Source organism: Mus caroli, unplaced genomic scaffold, assembly GCF_978045245.1.
Source record: "Mus caroli unplaced genomic scaffold, Mus_caroli_1 scaffold_2, whole genome shotgun sequence".
Taxonomy (NCBI): Eukaryota; Metazoa; Chordata; class Mammalia; order Rodentia; family Muridae; genus Mus; species Mus caroli.
Window position 1 is genome coordinate 127,808,323 of NW_028227257.1, and position 21,610 is coordinate 127,829,932.

At 44.3% G+C, this 21,610-nt stretch overlaps 1 protein-coding gene across 5 annotated transcripts in view; it reads right to left on the bottom strand.

The window, feature by feature from the left end:
- Nucleotides 1-21,610, bottom strand: part of Fmnl2 (formin like 2) — a 278,573-nt gene that overhangs the window by 169,305 nt on the left and 87,658 nt on the right. The gene's annotated exons all lie outside the window — the stretch shown is intronic.

Sequence of the window (21,610 nt, forward strand, 5' to 3'; positions counted from 1 at the left end):
ACACACACAGTTCATTATATAAGCAAGCAGCCACATAGAGATACGGGCAGCTGAAATCCAGAGTGACAGAGAAACACAATTATTTAACAATATCAATTACAATTTAAATTTAAAGCGTGCTTAATTTATTTACTGAAAAACCTGCAAATATGTTTGGAATAAATTTGGTATTTGAATCAGCTTTTTCAAATCCACATTTTATGGCCTAAATACAAACCCATTACTTTCAACAAAAATGTCACACCATACCTAGAAGTGTGTCCGGAGTAAATCACCCAGCAGGCTTCAAAGACAGTCATTTCATAGCATCCTGGGATATATATAACTTATGGCAGAGTGCTTGCCCAGAACTCACAAGGCATCGGGAATCAGTAAGTTTGTTGGTTTTTATCTTGTTTTGTGGCAGGGTCTCACTAGGTAACCCTGTCTTGTAACTTTCTCTATATACCACGCTGTCTTCAATGTCTCAGAGATCTTCCCGCCTCTGCCTCTTTAGTGCTTGGATTAAAGGCACGAGAGCCATATCGTCCACCTTTTTTCTTCCTTTGTTGGGTTTTCTTTTACCCACATTAATGGTTTCCGTATTGATTAAATATAGAAATGGTAATATTTAGTTATCGTGGGCTGAGAAAAATACATTTAAATTTTTTAACTTTTTAAATATTTTTAACTAGGTCCCAGCACTCAAGAGGCAGAGGAAGTTGGATCTCTATAAGTTCAAGGCCAACTTGGTCTACAAAGAGAGTTCCAAGATGGCCAAGGGCTACACAGAGAAACCCTGTCTCAAAAAAAAAGGAAGAAAAAAAAAAGTATCTTTTCTAGATGCCAGGAAATTTTAAGTTACTTATCCACATATTTCTATTGCTAGACTCTGTTCTAAATGATTGATTCTTTGAAGGCAATGATTAGATTTAGTAAAACAGCACAAAATATATTGATCACTCTCAAATTTGTTACACTGTAGTGTTAACTGAGTTTGCAGCAAATTAAACGTTGCTTTATGTAAATAAGGTAGATAGTAAGACAGTTCTTTCATCTTCCATTTTACTGGGTCCTCAATAGAACATCATATCACAAAATAGCTGCTTAAAAAAAAATTCAAAACTAAGTAAGTGTATTAATGATCTCTAGTCCAGTTTAGCTGCATATATAGATCACGCTATCCTCCCTTCCCCCACAGGTTCCTTGCTGGTTTCCTCTGTTAATAACAGACACTTCCCACCCTTGGGGACAAGGATACCATGAGTACAGAAGTGAGCCCACTGAATAGAGAACAGAGCTTTTACAGTCTTACTGGCTGGGGCAGGGCCAGGGAGAAGAGATGTAGTTTTGAGGTGGGGTCTCTGGAAGGAAGGACGACCTGAACTCCTGATCCCCCATACTCCCCCAGTGCTGGCTCTGCAGGTACTCAGCACACTCAGCTGGATGCTATTTATTATTTACTGGGATCTTAGAATTGAATGAAAAACCATTATTAAAGGCCAAGCATGTCTATGGCTATCATGGGACAACCTTTCAACAAAAGATCTTTCCCATCAATGGATGAAATACGATTTATGGGAGTAATAAGAACTATGGACAAAGAGTATGATAGGATATATGTAGGACTACATCTTATTGATGTTCACTGTTTTATAATGAATACAGGATAACAAAAATGAACAGTAGAACTATAATACTTATTCTTTTTTAAAACTTCTCTTTTTATTTTTTGAGATAGTAATATAACTACACCACTTCCCCTTCCCTCTCCTTCCTGCGAGCCCTCCTGTATACCTCCTCCCCCTGCTCTCTTTCAGGTTCATGACCTCTTTTTCATTATTGGTGGAGGCAGGGTTCCAAATTTTTTCCCCCAAGAATTATCAACCTCCTACTCCCCACAACCTGCGACTGATGCTTTTCATGACAAGATGGCTAGGCAGACAGATTAGAGTGAAGGCCGTGATCTGGGGATAGTATCTTGGATTACTCAATTGGTCCTAGCCTAGCTGTGTTTGTAGCCTCAGAGGTAGAGCATCTTTCCAGGCTAGGTATGGACAGAGAACTAGAGATCTGGAGGCCCTGGATGATTTCAGCTTCAACAGAAAGGACCCACAACTGTAAGAGGTGAGATCAAAGCTTCCCTCTGACTAAGCCCAGGATTCATGGAAAGAGAATTTGATTACAATGGTCCGATGCTCAGGAGATCGTTTTCAGGGAGATCAGATGGAAAACCCCCTAGGATGTCCTTGTCCCAAAGGCACTTCTGCACTTGGATGTGTGACTGCGTGTATGTCCCCTTAGCTCTGGAACTCTGAGGCCATCCATCGTCCAGTAAAGCAAACTGTAGCATAAGAGACAGCCACAGAGCTGTCAGGCAGGCTCCTGGACAGACACCTTCTCCTAGTTTTCTGGTGATCTGTTTGGTTAGCTCCATCCCTTCCTTAAAAGGCCTTCTACTTCCTTGCACATTTGCTGGGTCTCTGCTGCCTGGCTCCTTTTGCCTTTTAAGTAGCTAGCTCCAACCCAGCACTTTTTTTTTTTTTTTTAAAGAATTAATTTTTTTTATTAGGTATTTTCTTCATTTACATTTCCAATGCTATCCAAAAAGTCCCCAATACACTCCCCCCCCACTCCCCTACCCACCCACTCCCACTTTTTGGCCCTGGCATTCCCCTGTACTGGGGCATATAAAGTTTGCAAGTCCAATGGGCCTCTCTTTCCAGTGATGGCCGACTAGGCCATCTCAACCCAGCACTTCTGAGAGCACTTCCTCTTCTGCTTCCCTGTTCCCTGTTTTCTGGCCCTTCGGCTGCTGGATTTTCCCTCACTATCCAGCCCAATTCTCCTTTCTCTTCCTTCTACACACACACACACACACACACAAAAAAAAAAAAAAACAGTTGGCCTTTTGGGCCCAGGATCTCCTGTGTTCAGTAAAAGCTCTGAGACAGGCTTTTTAGGGCTTTCCCGTGGGCAAGTTTCTTGTCACATCTGGACTTCAAAGAAAGGTATTTGGAGACAGCAAACCTTATAGACTCTGCAAATAAGGTCCTGGCTTCTCCAGGCATCAGAGCACACCACTGAGGCAGGGAGTGCACTGCCTTTTGGGGCCATTGCCCTTGGCCCTCTCTCTAATCCACTCAACAGCAGCAACAGCCACTCTGGGCCCTACAAGTTCCTATGATTCAGGGGTCATATTTAGAAATAAAGAGCTTGAAGATAATAAAGATCTCCTGGAAACCAACCCCAGAAGGCTACATTCTAGGGAAGTAGAAGAGTTAAGGGAATTTAGTCAACACATCCCTAAATCTTAGTGGGAGATGAAGCCATCCAGTGCTTTTTAAATATCCTTCTTGTCGCCAACGATCTGCCTGGGGAGTTTAACAGCTCTTCCTCAACTGCTTAAACTTTCTTGGGCTTCCTTGTGGAATGGGTCCAGAGAGGCCTGGGCAAGCTTGTCACATCTGGACTTGTAGGAAAGGTATCTGGAGGCAGCAACACTGCAGACTTTACTGTAACTAAGACTCTTGACTTCTCCAGGCATCAGAACGCATCTCAACCGGCACACCCATCCAAGAGCTATTTCCAGCCTGTGGTGTGAGGATTTTCACTGTTTCCAGGAACTACTGGTAAGGACACAGACTGAGATACGCTACTGCAGAAAAAAACATCCATCTTTATCACTTTATTACATTTCCCAACTGTGCTTATGTGTATATGCACATACATACATAATACTAACCTTTTATTTACTCTGCAACAGACCATCTAAACTACTTAAGCTACCAAAAGCTCACACACCTAGCTCCTTTAAACACTTGAACTTATGTGAAATGTGTATCGTTTCACTATCTTACTTTTTCTTGTTTTTTAAACCATGTTCTCGGCTACACAGGAGGAGCACATTAAGGACATACTGTTTCCACAGTGAGGCCTGCCTTTCTGTTAAGCAGACTCTCTCTCCCCTTTGGCTCTCTGCTCACAAGGCACGGCAGAGACAGTTTACAGAACACACATTCCATGGGACTCTAACAGGGTCAATAGTACAGCTTTTAACCCCCTTCCCCCCAACTCACCTGCTCACCTTCCCAGAAAGCTACTAACTCAGAAGGCAAGCAGGAGTTAGAGTTTAGCTGCTTTTGTTTCTTCTAGGAAGAGATAAAGGAGGCAGAAGGTGGGAGACAGAGGGGAGGGAAGAAGAAGAAGAAAATAAACACCTCCCTAATCCACATACTGGCCAGACATCCCCTCTCCCCTCAACCCCCAAGCACCTGAGCTGAGCATTTTGCTCTCTTCCAGGCCATCAATCTCACACACCTAGCTCCTTTAAACACTTAAACTTATGTCTTAGTCCATGGTTCCTAATTAGGGAACCTGTCAATCATCACACCAGGTCAGCAGCTTCCCCAGTCCACTCCCGACCTTTCAGCCACGGTTTCCCTCTAACGCAGCACCACACAGAGCCTAAACTGCTTTACTCTCGGACTGTGAAGCTGAAGAACCAATCATTGCATGAGATTAACCGGTCACTGCGGCCCTCCTGGCTGGGCGCCACCTCCTCCTGTGGCTTCAGACAAAGAGAGGCCAGGAAGCCTCCTCCACTGCCGGGAGGGAGGTTCAGTCTTCTCCTACCCAGCCCTTCTTTGAGGGGGGACGAACATCCCAATAGACTTTACGGGAACCATCTGGGCATCACATTTGTCCCATTATAAAACATTTTATTTTCCCCCCGTAAGAAGAAGAGAGGTGGGGCACAAGCACAAGATTCCTTGCTAAACCACATTTATTTGTTTATAAATAAGATTTGACTCCTTCAACACTCTGTGGAGTGGATGGTTTGTGCTAGGGGAAAAAAAAAAGTGGCAGTAGCCCTGATTAGCCTTCCAGTGGGGATTCCTGGAAACAAGATTTGTGTGAAAGGGAACGGGGCAAGCTTTGCTCTGAAATGCTAATAAAGGCAGGAGCCTTGCCTTTTGCACAGCCTCTCCAAGTTACATCTTATAATCCTGAAACTAGTGTAAACAGAAGTCCCTCAGACTTCTCTCCTGTGCCCCCCTCAGCCTTGCTGGGAACAGGGAGAGGGCAAAGAGTCTGATGTCTCTAGTGACCAAAGCAACAACTGTAGCCACTTTGGAATGAAACGAGGGAAGGGAGCCATACAATTAGGTCAGGGTGGCTTTGGGTATTGTTCTGACATCGAATGCCACACAGGCACACAAATTAATCTCTCCAATCTCTGAAGGTCAAGGCCAAGGAACCCACTGGTCAGAGTCCTCTGGGGTTTGGGTAGTGGGGTTGGGGGTTGGAACCTCTCTTATCCACATGTGATCCTTTCGCTCCTGCCCCAATTCTACTGCAAACTTACCTCATAAAGCCCTAGTTTATCAATATGGTTAGGCCACATTCCTCCCCAAACCAAGTGTCGAGCCTGTGAACCACAGTGGCAGATGGCTGAGCTTCTGTATATGTCTGTACTGCTACTGGAGTGCTAATGCACCCTATTTATTTATTCCAACAGCTCACTGTGAGGACACTGGGGACCTTTGACTCTGACATCTCAAAAGTACAGAATCCTATGTCCCAGTCTCCTTGTCCCTGAGCTTTGCAGGTGTCAGTACCACATTCACCAGGTACTAATTAAACACATGAACATGCACAAAGCTTTAGATCACAGCAAGCATATGATAAGCATGGGACACAAACTTCACAACTGTGAGAGAGCTGAGCTCAAGATACACACCCAGCATATTTTGGAACAATACATTAAATTCCTTAAGCAAAACAAAGGACCCCAAGTTCAAACTTAGCAGCTCCAACAGAACACAGGGGAAGGCCCAGCATGTTAGCAGTTCCCTGAGCCTGGGGAAAGTTTTCAACCTTTATTTTATTATTTTTTAAAGCCCTGGAATGCCTTGTTCACGGCTTACAAGACAGCAGGAGAGAGTTCATGATAGGTGAGGCTATGGAAAGGACTCAGCGGCTGAGTGGCCAGCCACACTCTGGAAGTGGAGTAAAGGTCACACTGAGCAGGTACAAGATTCTGTCCGATTTCTAAAGATCATCTTGAAGGACGGAGTGTTTGAGCCAGAGGCTGCTGGTGAGATTTTTGGGGAGTGGAGAGAACAGTGAAACCCTACCAGTGGAAAGGAGAAAGTCAGGCAGCAGGAGACCTAGCAGAGGAGAGCTGGCTGCAAGTGACATGCACCTACAACTGTGGGAGCGCCTGTGTGTGCTGCGGATACCAACACCAATCATGTCTTTCTAAATAGAAGAATTTAAGAATAACCTAGTTTAAAAAAAAAATGTTTTCAAATCTTAATCCCACACATGCCCCACAAATATACATATATATATACATATATGTGTGTGTATACACACACATACATACACACACATACATACACACACACACACACACATATATATGGGGGGGGGGGTTCAAGACAGGGTTTCTCTGTATAGCCCTGGCTGTCCTGGAACTCACTTTGTAGACCAGGCTGGCCTGGAACTCAGAAACCTACCTGCCTCTGCCTCTGCCTCCCCGAGTGCTGGGATTAAAGGCGTGGGCCACCACCGCCAGGCTTTTTTTTGACAAATACTTCTAAAGGTTTTAGCCATTGTATTTATAATATAAGAAGAGTCATAAGCCCTTCAGGCACTGTCAACTGAGTACCGATGTGGAATCCCATAGACGTCAATAAAAACCCTACCTGGGACGTCTAGCTTGTGTGGATTTGTAAAGTCTTCTTTTTCTTTTCTTTTTCTCTCTTTTTTTTTTTTTTTTTTTTTTGGTTTTTCAAGACAGGGTTTCTATGTGTAGCTCTGGCTGTCCTGGAACTCACTTTGTAGACCAGGCTGGCCTCGAACTCAGAAATCTGCCTGCCTCTGCCTCCCGAGTGAGGGAATGCCAGGACCAAGAAGTGGGAGTGAGTGGGTTGGGGAACATGGTGGGGGGAGGGTATAGGGGACTTTTGGGATAGCATTTGAAATGTAAATGAAGAAAATATCTAATAAAAAATTTTAAAAAGCAAACAAACAAACAAAAAGTCTTCTATTTCAGCAAGTTTGTGTTACAAACTCTGGCTCAGCTACAAGTTCTGAGAAGACTAGAAAACTACCCAAGTACCTGCTGTTAGCAACGGCTCAAGGCTCCACCCCACCGTTACCTAGCAACAGCCAGGTATAAGCCTGGCTCACCAATAAAAAGGACTCTCCACCTTCTCTACCTACTCCCTACCTGTTCTCTCCCTCTTCCGCAGGTGTCCCCTGCAGGATTCTTCCTTCCTTTCTTGTTTGCTCTCTCTTCTTTCTGTCCTTCTCTGTCCCCTGTTCTCTGCCTCTACCCCCTTCTCCAGGTCCCAAATAAACTCCGTTTTATAGTAGGCCTGAGGCATGTCTTGACTGTTCAGGAGGACACTTTGACAAGGTAGCCCACCAAGGCCTCACCTCACACAGCTGTGCTGTCTTATAAAACACAACACTGGTGCCTAGATCAGCTTTCCTCACTTTCACAAGTACTGGTACTGGGATCCTAGGACGCTATCTGCCTGCCTGTGACCAGATGTCTCTCCCTCACTGACCTCTGCACTTCTCCACACACTAGCTGATTGACTGGTGGCTTTGTGCTCCCGCTGGGCATCTTTCTCTTACACTGGCATGGTTCCCTTATCTGTCTGTCTTGAAAACCCTGGTACCAGGTTTTATAAAACACAATACCTGCCCCAGGCACATCAGCCTAGGGAGGCCGAAAGAAAGACACCCAAGTCTCTGTCACAGCACCATTATAATGGATGAGTGTGTGATGGAGAGACAATTAAGAGTATTTATTGGAGAAAGCAAAGTGTGATGGAAGAGAAAGCGAATCTGAGGGGCTTGTACACTGTGAAGAAAGGTAGGACTGGAGACTCGATGGTGGTGTGGAATAGGCAGATATGAGGAAGCCATGATGAGGTCCTGCTACAGCTGCACTCTGTGGCCCATTACTATCAACAGCCAAGCAGATGTCCATGCTCTAGGTTGCCACTGAACACCATGTGGATATCTGAGGGCCATGCTGCCCTGAGGCCTCTGCTACCTGAGGCCATGGGGATATCCAGGCCCAAACTGTTGCCAGGGGTCATGTCTGGGTCAGTGGTCCGATGTCCCAGGCCCATGTTACCATCAAAGGCCATGCAGATGTCCCTGATCTGCACTGCCATCTGTGGCACTGAGCTGAACTGGCCCCACTCCTTGCATGGACACAGCACAGTAGAGCTGACCCTGGTGGCAGGGGAGAGATGCCCTCCCCCATTACCCCTTAGTACCTGTGGCAGGCTGGTGAGCTGGCCTTGAGGTCATGAGAGAGGGAGAGCAGGCCCTGCCTGCCCTTCTAGCTGCAGCACAGTGTACTGAGCAACACAGTAGAGCTGGCTCTGGTTGCCAAGATGAGGGTGACCCAGCCTCAAGGACATGAGAGCAAGAGAGCTGACCCTGACCCTGGCTGACTGCAGCATGGGGTAAGCTAGCCTCAGCAATGTTAGAGAGCTCACCCTGGTAGTGTTAAGTACAGGAGAGCTGGTGGGCTGACCAACTCTGATACCTCTCAGGCCCAGATGCAGGGCTTTGAGTTGTTCCACCCCAACATCTATCCCATCTATGATCTGCTGAAGTATGTGAAAGGGCAGGCCCTGAAGATCTAAAGCTGCAGGACCTCCATGGCATGGGGCAACAACAGGATTTCTTTGAGGAGCCGCTGTGAGGATCCAGTTTTGATAGTATAGCAGAAGCCAGAGGCCTTGAACCAGGCCAAAGACTCACTGCGATGAACATTCATTGGCAAGCGAAGAAGTGTGGACTGTGACACACTACAGCTTCCACAATGAGTTTTGTTTTTTGTTTTTTTTTTTTTCTATCTTTATTTTCTAATGTGGGGGAGGTTGCAAAGGTGGATGGTGGACACGAAGGGTTGAGGACATGAGTAGGGTTGGGGTGCATGATGCAAAATTTACAAAGAACCAATAAAAAAGTTAAAAACAGCTGGACATGGTGGTGCACGCCTTTAATCCCAGCACTCTGGAGGCAGAGGCAGGCGGGATTTCTGAGTTCGAGGCCAGCCTGGTCTATAAAGTGAGTTCCAGGACAACCAGGGCTATACAGAGAAACCCTGTCTCAAAAAAAACCAAGCCGGGCGTGGTGGCGCACGCCTTTAATCCCAGCACTCGGGAGGCAGAGGCAGGCGGATTTCTGAGTTCGAGGCCAGCCTGGTCTACAAAGTGAGTTCCAGGACAGCCAGGGCTATACAGAAAAACCCTGTCTCGAAAAACCAAAAAAAAAAAAAAAAAAAAAAAAAAAAAAAAAACAAAAAAAAAAAAAACCAAAAGTTAAAAACAAACAAGATTTGATGAATACGGGTTTTACAGTGTATGCTCTTTTCCCATGGTGTATCCATTTAATTAGTTTTACTAATGTAAATATTAAAGTCCACTTTATTCTCAAAATACCCAGTGACAGAAATTCATAGGCGAGCAGTTTTTTTTCTAAGTAATTTTTATTTCTACATGGTTAACACAGAAAGAGCCACAAACTATGGAGGGTGGATTAGAGGAAAGAACAGATAAATACAGTGGGCAGCGCAGCAGAGTGCGGCTATTATCCTTGAAAACTGTTTAGAATAAAAAGTTCAGCTGGGCGTGGTGGCTCACGCCTTTAATTCCAGAACTTGGGAGGCAGAGGCAGGAGGATTTCTGAGTTCCAGGCCAGCCTGGTCTACAGAGTAAGTTCCAGGACAGCCAGGGCTACACAGAGAAACCCTGTCTCGAAAGAAACAAAACGGGGCTGGTGAGATGGCTCAGTGGGTAAGAGCACCCGACTGTTCAAATCCCAGCAACCACATGGTGGCTCACAACCATCCGTAACAAGATCTGACTCTATCTTCTGGAGTGTCTGAAGACAGCTACAGTGTACTTACATATAATAAATAAATAAATCTTTAAAAAAAAAAAAAAAAGAAAGAAAGAAACAAAACAAACAAACAAAAAAAGTTCACAGTGGAAACAATGACTGTAATTTATGACATCACTCCAAGAACTTGAGGGAAAAGGGCCTACCAAATAAGTGACCACACTGGGACTTTAGCAAACAGGTTAGGCATCATAGCAGAGAGACTTTCTTTTTCCCTCATTTTTTCTAAGCTAAAAAGAAAAGCTTCTAGCTTTAGTGGTGGCCACAGCACTAAAAATCCCAGCACTCAGGAGGCAGAGGCAGGAGGGTTCTCTGTGAGTTCGAAGCCAGCCTGGTCTACAAAACTACTTCCAGAATAGAGGCAGAGTTACACAGTAAGACTGTGCCTCGGAGGAAAGAAAGGAAGGGAGAAAATGGAAGAGGAAAGTATCTGAATACTTTAAAAAGAAAGACTCTTTTTAAACATCTCAGGTCCTACATAAACCTACTTGCACCAAGTAACCAAATGGGCAATGGCTTCCGAGCAGGAAGCCTCCAACTCCAGAGCTTAGAGTCACTAATGCAGACCTCGGAGCTAGCAGCGTGTGACTAGAGAGGCGTTTACTGTGCTAACCTTGACTGATCCTTCCACACTAGCCTAGGAGCCCCAGAGCCCCACACAGAAGCCACAGCCTTGCAGGGGAAGGGCGAAAAGAAAAACAGCATAAATCCATTCAATGGGAGGAATGTCCTAAGCGAAGGCAATAAAATCTTATGATTTAAGACTTCCAGAGTCTAGTCCTGCATATAACAACAGATAAGCTGAAGTTCACATTTCACTAATCTAAGGGACTGCCGAGCTATAAAAATCTCCTTTCAGGAAGAGGAAACCAGAAAAAGAAAGCGAGGATCAGGGCAGAGGGATCAAGCCGCTAAGAGGCTCAGCAGTACTTACAAGAAGGGAAACATGAGTCCTCTTGATGTTCTCCTGAGTCCCACTGTGCTGGTCTTGACCGCACAATACCATCTTACCCAAAGACATCAGGAATTTCAATAAGCCTTTGGACAACTAAAGCCCTCGAATCTGTCGCCCTCCACCCCCATCCTACCCGAGAGTGTGTGTGCGTGTGCATGTGTGTATGTGTGTACACACATGCTTCTTTATAAATGTTTAAAAGCATTTAACAATCCTGTGCTGGAGGGACTGTCCACAGGCCAAAAGTGTCAGATGCACAAATCCAGATGCCTGCATTTAATCGGTTATCAAGGCAAGCCTACAAATCTTGTCGAAGAGCACTCTCCAAGGTGATCTCCTCCTCCTCCTCCTCCTCTTTCCCTCCATCACTCAGGAGTCAGTACAGAATCTCAGTCAGTATATCATTTCATCTGGAGACCCTTCATCTGCTTCAGGGAAAGACCTCTCTTACAGCCAATTGTCAAGGAATGGTGTTTGTGTTTTTTTTCCTTTTGCTGGTACCGCTGCAAGGGTGAAGAACATACGGAGACAGCGAGGTGAGTGGGGTTGTGCTGCATGATGTGAAACTCACAAAGAATCGCTAAAAAGGTTTTTTTTTTCCCTTAAAACAAATCTTAGACGAGAAAGAAAGAAAGAAAGAAAGAAAGAAAGAAAGAAAGAAGAGGAAGGAAGTAGAGAGAGAAAAGAGAGGGGGGAGGGAGGAAGAAAAGAAGGAAGGAGAGAGAGAGAGAAAGAGGAGAGAAGAAAGAAAGAAAGAAAGAAAGAAAGAAAGAAAGAAAGAAAGAAAGAAAGAAAGAAAGAAAGAAAGAGAAAGGAAGGAAGAAAGAGAGAGAGAAAGAGAGAAAAGAAAGAGAGAGAGGGAGGGAGGGAGAAAAGAAGGAAGGAGAGAGAGAGAAAGAAGAGAGAAGGAAGGAAGGAAGAAAAAGAAAGAAAGAGAGGAAGGAAGAAAGAGAGGAAGGAAGAAAGGGAGGAAGGAAGGGAGGAAGGAAGGAAGGAAGGGAGAGAGAGAGAGAGAGAGAGAGAGAGAGAAAGAAAGAGAAAGAGAAAGAGAAAGAGAAAGAGAAAGAGAAAGAGAAAGAGAAAGAGAAAGAGAAAGAGAAAGAGAAAGAGAAAGAGAAAGAGAAAGAGAAAGAGAAAGAGAAAGAGAGAAAGAGAATATGATACATTCAGGACTCCCAGCATAGGTGCAAGTGGATCTGTACAAAAACTGCATCTTGGGATTCAGTGAGACTTCTGGGCAGATGCTTCCTAAGTACACAGGGACCTCAGTGACAGTAGACCTTCACTCAAGTGGTTATGTCAGAAAAGAACGAAAGTGACGGTGAAAGGTGTGTGATGACTCCAGACGTCCAGGAAAGTTCCCGATGATGAAGACTGAAATCTTGCCTCCAGCCTTGGAGGGCCCAAGGAACCATATCAACGGCATCACACCCTCATTTATATCCTTATACACAGGAGCAGCAGGACACACTGACTCACACAAGTGCTTGTTCAACTCTCCAGTGTTCATCAGATTTTAATTCCATCAGAACAGACTAAGAAGACGCCTGAGAAAGTCTGCTGATAACTTACGGGGCCATTTATCTCCACGGAACCAGAAAAAACTCTTCCTTCTGTGCTGGCTCAACACTTCCCATCGGGAGGAGGGAAAACAGAGATCTCTCTTGCTCCCTGGAGGCTACTCTGGAATGGGCTGACCCTCAAAGGCACCATCTCCACAGCTCTTAAGGAAAGCAGTCCAAAGAAGAAAGCTTTAATGATGGAATTAAGTCCGGTAGAATACAAGTGAGAAAAACCACGATGGGGTAAATACCCTCAAATCAGTGTCTACTCAACCCAAATATAACACTGGCCCTGGGGGTAGGCAGGTAGAGTCTAGACAGCTCTCTTCTTCGCATCTCATATTCCTGTCGATGGTTATCAAATTTCTCCCTTCTAAATCTTCAGCTTGTTTGAGCCCTCCTACAACATGTAAACATATTCTTCCATGACAGTAAGAAGGGACATTTTTCAGCTGCATGTTGCCCCCTGCCTTTTACTCTGCTCTCTCTAGTTCGCCAACCAAGCGATCTTTCAGAATACAATGTGCACACAGTTCCTAGCCTGTCACTCTGAAACTCACTGGCTGGCTGCCTTCTGCTTTTTCCAAACCACTGAGAACTGACCCCTCCCCCCACTGGTGATCTCAGTGTCTAGCCCAGAGCCTGGCCCAAAGCAGGCTGAGTCAGCACTGAGTAAAAGCACACAAGGCCACACCCTGAGCATGAATGAACTTCCTCTGCTTAGAAAACACTTAGTCCCGTGTCCCTGTGACAGCGCGCTGCTCGCTGCTGCTGCTGCTGCTGCTGCTGCAGCTGCTGCTGCTCTTCCCATGGGTTCAACTCTCCACCCTCTGCTGCCATGCACAACGTAAAATCAGCATAGTCGGTTACCACTTTGCTTAAGGCCAGTGTTAGAGTTCAGATCTTGAGTGTCCCCAAAGGCCCATGTGCTAAAGGTTTACTTGCCAAACTGTGGTATGACTGGGAGATGATGGGACCCCACCAGGAGGTGGGCTTAATAGGAGGAAATTAGGTGACCAGAATGCACTTGAAGGTAATATTCAGACCCTGAGCCCTGTTGACTCATTTTGCTTCCTGGCCGCCACGAGGTGAATAGTTTTTCTGTTTCCTGCCATGATGTTCTGCCTTACAACAGACCCCAAAACAAAGGCCAGGAAAGACAGACGCCTCCGAAGCAATGAGCTTAATTAATCTTTCCTTCTATCAACTTGATTTCTTCTGAAACTTTGTCATGACAACAGAAGGCTGACTAACACAGCCAATATACCTGAAACCGTGTTAGATATAGGAAAAGCACATGATATTATCATCATCCTGGTCCACGGATCATTGTTTGTGTGCTTCTCATTCCAGTGACTGTCACCAGCATCATGGCGGCCCACAAAAGAAACCCAAGGGTGGCCTCTGCTTCAGTTCTCACCGCTAAAAAATACCATCTCTAAGTAGCTCTTGACAGACCCACTTTCCATATCATTTTTGGAGCAGACTACGTAGCACTGGCCTTTAAACTTATAATCTCCTGGATCAGACCTCTGAGTGCCGGGATGCATGTCTCCATCCGTTTATAGGATTAATTCTCAACTGAAACAGTTGCTTCCTATTCACTTCCTTCCCACTGTCTATTTATTCTAATTGAAGCTTAGGAGACCACTCTCAAGGACCAGAAAGTTCCCTAAGGGTGATGATCCCTCAGAGGAGTGGTGTCATGTTGTCGCACCCCAGACCCACTAGATAACAGTCCCTTCCAGCAAGGCCCATGCAACTTGAAGGTTTTTGTTTGTCAGTTGCTTTTATTTTAAAGGCTGGGGGAAATAACCACTGCTGTTTTTGATTGCGACAGGTTCTGGCTGTATAATGCAAATTCAGGGACCTCCTGCCACAGTCTTTTCAGTGTGGGGACAGCGTGTGGGGACAGCAGGCATGCATCGCTGTCCTGGCCTCTCAGTTCATATCCTAACAAGCCCTCCAGGTGATAGCGGTGCACAATGAAGTTAGAGAACCAAGACTCTGCTCACATCCCAGACAGCTCAAAGTCTTCACTCATGTGTGACTGACCCTACAACCAAGTTGTAGTTCCAAGATGCCATTTACTGATCGCAGCAAGGATTCTAAGGAGAGTCTAACAAACGGAACTGATGCTGGGTCAGCCTCGGAGTGGGCTCTGGAAAAGGTACTGACGGCAGGATACCAAAACAGAGTCTGAGATGAAAACTGGCTCACTGGGTAAACTGATGATCCCGAGGAGGCCAAACAGGCAGGCAAAGGACACTTTCTTCCTTTCCTTTCAGGTTCCAAAACTGTATCCAGCCCTTACCCTACAATTCCATCCCCCTTTGCCAAAGGCAGAAGATCCTCCGCAACAGATATTTAACAGGCAAATCCCCAGCTACAAAGTAATAAAATAAAAGCACCCCAGGAAACCAAGTGGCAGCTCCTTTCTCCGTGGATGTCTAGACCTATATATCTCATGCACTTGCAACTGGCCTGCCAGGTTCCTCAGTCATTTGCTGAAGCAGATCTCCTCTAACTGCACGGCCACAGCCTCACTTTATACTTAACTCAGTTACAATCACACATCTGCTTAGAAACCTATCACTAGCGTGTGATAAATCTTAGCACTCTATAGAGCTCCCCTAGTTAAGCATGCTATGTGTGCAAATATTCTCCTCCAGCTACAGAAGTCAACGGTATCGAGACTCTGGTGTGCGTGCAATAGTTTAACTTCTCATGGACCGAAGTGTTTTCTAAGCAGCCTTACTTTCAGAGTAAGTGGGTCAAAGAAACAGATAACCAACCTGACCCCAACTCTAACATCTCATGGCTCACCATCTCTCTCAGTGGTCTACACTTTTAGACAGTCTATGATGTTGCTAATTAAACACCAGCCTGAGATACTGTTCAAGGCCAAGACCAGGCTGGGCTATATAAACAATCAAACAAGAAAGCTCTAGGCTCCAGGCTCGTACTTCCAAATAATCACCAAGAGACTTTTGCCTTCTTCTTACACCTCCCTAGTTACACATGTCAGTGTGAAGGAAGTTTTTCTTTGATTCCTACCATTTCATGCAAGTTAAAAAGTCCACATTATGCACGCTGACAAGATTTAGCAATATTTCAGAAACAAGTAAGAATTTAAAATCTTTTGATAGCAAGGTTCCTCTTAACTAACATTCTCCTAATTGCACCTGCTTTGTTGCGGTGTGAAAAGTTATGAACACACACGCGAGAAAATCTTGTCAGTTTGCCTGTTCTCTGATAGGTAAGGACACACAGCACCTACAAGAACACATTCTTTGAGGACTTGTTCTATTCTACTTTGTAACCACAGTCAACCTTTGTAAACCACAAGATACACATCTAGGAGGACTTCTGAAACAACTCATCCCTCAAGAATGAGTCTTGTGGAGACACCTCAATTCCACCTTCCAAGAAAATACAATTTTTCCTCCAAGGCTTTCCTCCGAAGGATTCCTGATGCACGTGATTGAGTGAGGCACTCTGTACCCTGCCCTTATCAGCAGCTCTTGGGCAAGAAGCAGGATGAGATAACAGTTATGGCCAGAAGGATGATCAAGATCTGTCTCAAGCATGAAGTCACAGGATGTTCCCTTACCAAATTTCCCTCGAGCGTCTTCCCCCACCACACACAACTCACAAAAGCACCAAAGCCCCAACTCTAACTTTAGATTGTGGCTGGCTGGTGGGCCTTTTAAGTCGACACACTCTCTGTATCTTATCTTAGATATGCACAGCAGAAAGGGCCACCTGGCTGATTAAACCAGCCCCAACCCCAGTTCAAAGTCAGAACTGGACTATATGAGACCCTGTCTCAATAAATAAGTAAAACAGAAAACTCCAGGCTCGTACTTCCAAAGAATCAGGAGAGCCTGGCCCTTTGTACACCTGACCTTTGCATAAGGCCGTTACTGACTTCTCACCAGCTGTGAGCATGCACACCTGTAGTCCCCAAAGGACGACCTCCGCTTTGAAGCCACCTTAGGGTGTACAGGGAGACCCTAACTCAAAACAACAAGCAATGAGTTAACTACAAAATAGCATTGACTCTTCTGTCCACGTCTATAAACACGACCAAATGTACCGATGGTGTACTCACTCTCCCCTCCTGCCATCTATCTCTAACTCACACAGAGCTCAGAAGATACAGATGCTGGTAAGTAACACCATCACAGGCCAGGTGCAAATGAAAAGCTGCTGAGCTGCAACCTAGCAATCCCAGCTGCGAGGACAGTTTTCAGGTCAAGGATGTGAACAGCAGCCCCACCTTACAAATGAAAGGTTTCAAAACACCCTTTAAAAAAAATTTTTTTTAAGTGTTTTTAATTACATTAAAGCTTTACTTAGTTACAAAATGTTCATTATGTAAAAGAAAACAAAGCTTGGTTTAATTGTAAAGACGACAACAACATCCCAAAACATAAACATGAGATTACTTCTCATCTCAAAAAAAAAAAAAAATATCAGTGTTAAAGCTACCAGACCACTCAGTTCCCAGCTTACAAGATGGATTTTCAACTAGGAGCTTATTTTAAATTGATATAAGAACTTTCCATATTTACAAGAGCCATGGAACATTTAAATAGATGTGTACACTATACAGGTTCAAATAGGGACACACATATTATCTTCTTAAACATTTATTATTTCTTTCTGGTGACAGCATTCAAAATCCATCTATTCTCTTGGAAATATAAACTGCTTTTAAATAGCCCTTCCCTCTGGTTACATTTTAGTTTTGTCAAGTCCCATGTGGTACTTGTTATCGTTATTCTACGCCAGGGAACTTTTACCCTCAAAGCCAAACCTCCAACTCAAATTGGGGCATTAAATCTATACTCAAAAGCCATGGCAATTCACATACACACAAAACACAAATACACCACACCACACCCACAGTTAAACTGACTTCCCTTCATCTTATGCGACAGTCAAAATTCAGAATCTTAATTTGCTTCAATGAGAGTAAATGAGAGATTTTTCATTTGATTATGCTTTCAATTACAAATGAATTGCTTTTGTTATTTCTTAATATTAACTACCGGAAACAGGTGTGGGCAACTGAAAATTGGAGCATTTTTTATAAGTAAGTAAAATTCTAGTTTAGGAAAGAGTTTAAAAATCACATTGAGCTCTGCATCTGGCCACTATTAACACTTCACTCTGACATTACTTCCTGATGCAAGGGCAACAAAAAACTTAGTCCAATCCTTAGCTAGAGAACATGTGGCTAAGACAGAGGACCCTCTTGGTCCACCTCAGTCCTAGAAGCCAATGCATTGCCACTCAAATATGGACCATAGCCAGGGTCTCCAGGACAAGGAAAACAAGCAAACAATTCAGTAGCCCACCCAATATTGCAAGCTAACATGCAGCTGGCTGTAAAAATTATACACATCTCAAAAGAAGACTGTTTCCTAAAGTCACTTTTGAAGACCAAAAAAATACAGGTCCAGCAAGATTAGACCAGCAAATCTGTCTGAAGATTAAGTATCAAGTTTCACCCTCTCCTCTAAGGGCACACCAGTCCATCTGCCACTCTCACCCAGAACTGCTATCACAGACCCATGGTCATCTGCACAGTCTTTGGGGTCACATGAGCGTACACTCCTTCCTACAAAGGCAAGCTGACCAAGGGCTTTCAGTTGTAGCGTGACCGTCTTAGGACACCACTTCCTACGCACATTCTTTTAAAGCCAGCGCTCACAGGCCGCTTGCTTTCTCTGGTGCCTGTGCAGGTCTCATTTGGACATATCCTCCCCTTTTTATCCCAAATTTATTTTTCTTAACATGTCACAGAATGGCATTTGGGCACTCTGCCTTCTCGTTTTGGCTTTAGGAGAAGATAGCCCTTAAGGGCACATTTCTCTAAAAACACCTTCCAAAGTTTCCATGCCTCTTCATCTATCATGGCCAAATTAAAGGCAAAAACATCTCTTGTTTCAAATATATTTCACAAGGGCGCTATTTTCTATTCCCACACACATTCTAATTTCTTTCACAACAAATGTGAGCAACGCAGGCCAGAATAAACAGTTGAAAATTGGCGTTTCAGTATATAAATCTAAGAAAGAGCCAAAAGGCAATAATATTTTTTTTAAAAAAATCAACTACATAATTCATGTAAGAGGTGTTTTAAGAAAATATAAACTGAAGGTTGGAAGTGATTTCACTGCTCTTTCAAAGGATCTGAGTTGGATTTCCAGTGCTAACATCAGGAGCCTCACAAATGCCTGTAACTCCAGATCCAACGCCATCTCCTGGCCTCTGACGGTACCTGCACTCAAGTGCACATACCTACACACAAAAACATACTTACAAATAAAAATAAATTAAAAAAAAAAAATCCAAATTGGATGTGGTGGCTAAGTTTAAAGCCAATCTGTGCTACATAGCAGATTTGGGATCATCACAGGTTACCCTTGTACAAATAAATAATTCCTCACCAACTGAAAACAATAATAAAAATTGATTTTAAAAAGAAGAGGAGGCAGAGAAACCTGGTATATATAACAAGACCCTGTCACAGAAAGGAAAAATGAAAAAAAAAAAAAAATCCAAGAGCTGGTCATGGCAGAGCATCCGTATAATCCCAGCATTCAGGTAACTGATACAAGTGGAGATCCACCAGTGTGACTGGCAAGTTCCCAGCCAATACCAAATATACTGTGAGACCCTGTGTCAAAAAAGGCCCAAGAGAAGCTATTTTTGACTGTGCTATTTATACCTGGCATTCTTCCCAAGGGTCTTTGCTATAGTAATCATTAGAGTATGCAATACTGTTAGCTTCAGGCAGATGAATGGACAGACTGTCTCAGGGTCAGGGACTGCGTAAGCCTGTTTTCCAAAAAAGCATCTCTACATTCACAGTCTGGAGGTGGAGGGTGAGACCGAGCTCATAGAATCAACACTGTAATTTCTGAACTTGGACATCGTCTTCTCTTCAAAAGAACACGTTGCCCTTAGTCTGCCAGTGATTGGTGGCTAATTCTCTTCTCCTTACGCAACTAAATCATCTCCATTTGATCTTCACAGCACTAGACAAAAACAAGCACAGCTGAGGGGAAATGTACGCCAAGAGCTTTAAAATGTGCTCTATATCATACACACAATGACAACACAACCCCTAGCCCCCAAAGGACACACATAACTGTCTGCTGTAAACCCAGATGTGTGCCTTGCTCCTAAATTCAGGCCTTTTGCACCCAGGTATGATATTAAGACTATTTTTCACTCCCAGAAACACCAGTAGAAAAGATGCACATAACCACTACCCACCACGGGCTACAAAGAATGGGCACATGCCCTCCTGTAATATGCACTAGGGCAGCTTTAGGGGAGCCCGAGGCACCCACAAGACTGAGAAGTGGCTCCTACTCACCAACCTGTAGATGGGGCTAGAGAGATGGCTCAGTAGATAAGAGCACTTGCTGCTCCCACGGAGGACCTGGGTTTGATTCCCAGCATCCCACATGGTGGGTCACAAGTGTCTGTAACTCCTGTTCCTGATGATCTGATACCCCATCCCTGTGCAGACACCAAGCATGCATGTAGTGTACAGATACACATGCAGCCAAAACAGTCACACACACACACACACACACACACTCACACACAATTAAAAATAAATAAATCTTAAAGAATATCTATTTTGAATTATCATGTAAGCAAGATGCTCAACAGACTGATGAAATTATAAGACAGTGTTACTTCAGAAAGCATTTAATTCATATATATACATATATATATATAAAATCTGTCATGAGGTAAGAGAGTGGGGAAAGGTTGAAATGCTGAGTGACGCATCTTCAGTGAGAGACAGGGGCAAAAAACTAGATCTTCTAGTAAATGAGGTGATGTCGTACATCCACACCCTGCATGCTTATTCCTGCGTGAGAGAAAGCTCTACAGTCCCCTCCTTACCGCGTAGCACTCTGGTGTATTTCCAGAAGACAAAAACAGGGTTCCTTCAGCTCCTATAAAGTCTCACGCAGTAAAATGCCAGGCCACCACAGCAACTTGGTATTCATGACTAAGCTCAAGATACTTCTCTTTCTCAGTCCTAATGACCCAACTCACTACTGTGGTAGTTTGAATTCATGTGTTTAGTGTCTGACCCACAGGGAGGGAGTGGCACTATTAGGAGGTGTGGCCTTGTTGGAGGATGTGTGTCACTGTGGGGGCAGGGCTTAAGGTCTCCTATGCTCAAGCTCCAACCAGGGTGGAATCAAGTCTTCTCTTGGCTGCCTGCAGAAGACAGACTCTCTTCTGCTGCTTGCTGATTGAGATGTTGAACTCTCAGCTCCTCCAGGACCACGTCTACCTGAGGGTTGCCATGCTTCCCGCCATGATGATAATGACTAAACCTCTGAAACTATAAGCCAGCCCCAGTTAAATGTTTTTCATTGTAAGAGTTGCCATGGTCATGGTGCCCCTTTATGGCAATGGAACCCTAACTAAGACACCATCTCTCTCATTCCTACCTGAATCGCAATAAAAATGTTGAGTCTCCACGTTTCAGCCTGATGCTCTAGGAGGCCCTTCATTTCCTTTTCTCTTTTACCGACGCAGAATGCACCATCGTTTAATGGGGGATTTTCAGCCAATTTTATTTGGCCTCACTTGGTTCTGCCAAAATACAGTACGCATCCCACTGAGTATATGGGAAATCTCAACACTCAGGTTTTATGTCATGCATGGTGACAGGTCCTAAGCACAAATGACAGAACAGAAAGCGACGCCAAACTGCAGTTGGAGGAATATGTCCATATCTTTATTAAAAGTGTATGCAGAGCTTAATTTCCCAAAGTTTGTTCTGTAGTCTATCCCACTTGTCTTTAAACAGGGGTAGAAGAAAAGCATGAGGGTATATACTTGTATACAGACATCTGGGTAAAGAACTCTAACCACATGACCCCAGTGCTCCACAGAGGCATGACACATTATATACTATAAGGATACCTTCTAGGATGTAGCTCTCTCTCATCTGTCTGCTTGAGATGTTGACAAATGTTCCAAAGCGCCCTGTCCTTAAGCACACCCTCCAGATGCTAAATGCAGAAACCTGTTGGGCGGTACTAAGCATGTGTTTGTGGGTGTGAAAAACAAGACTTCAGGTGCCCAGAGGGGCGGACCTGGGGATTAGAATCAAATTAAC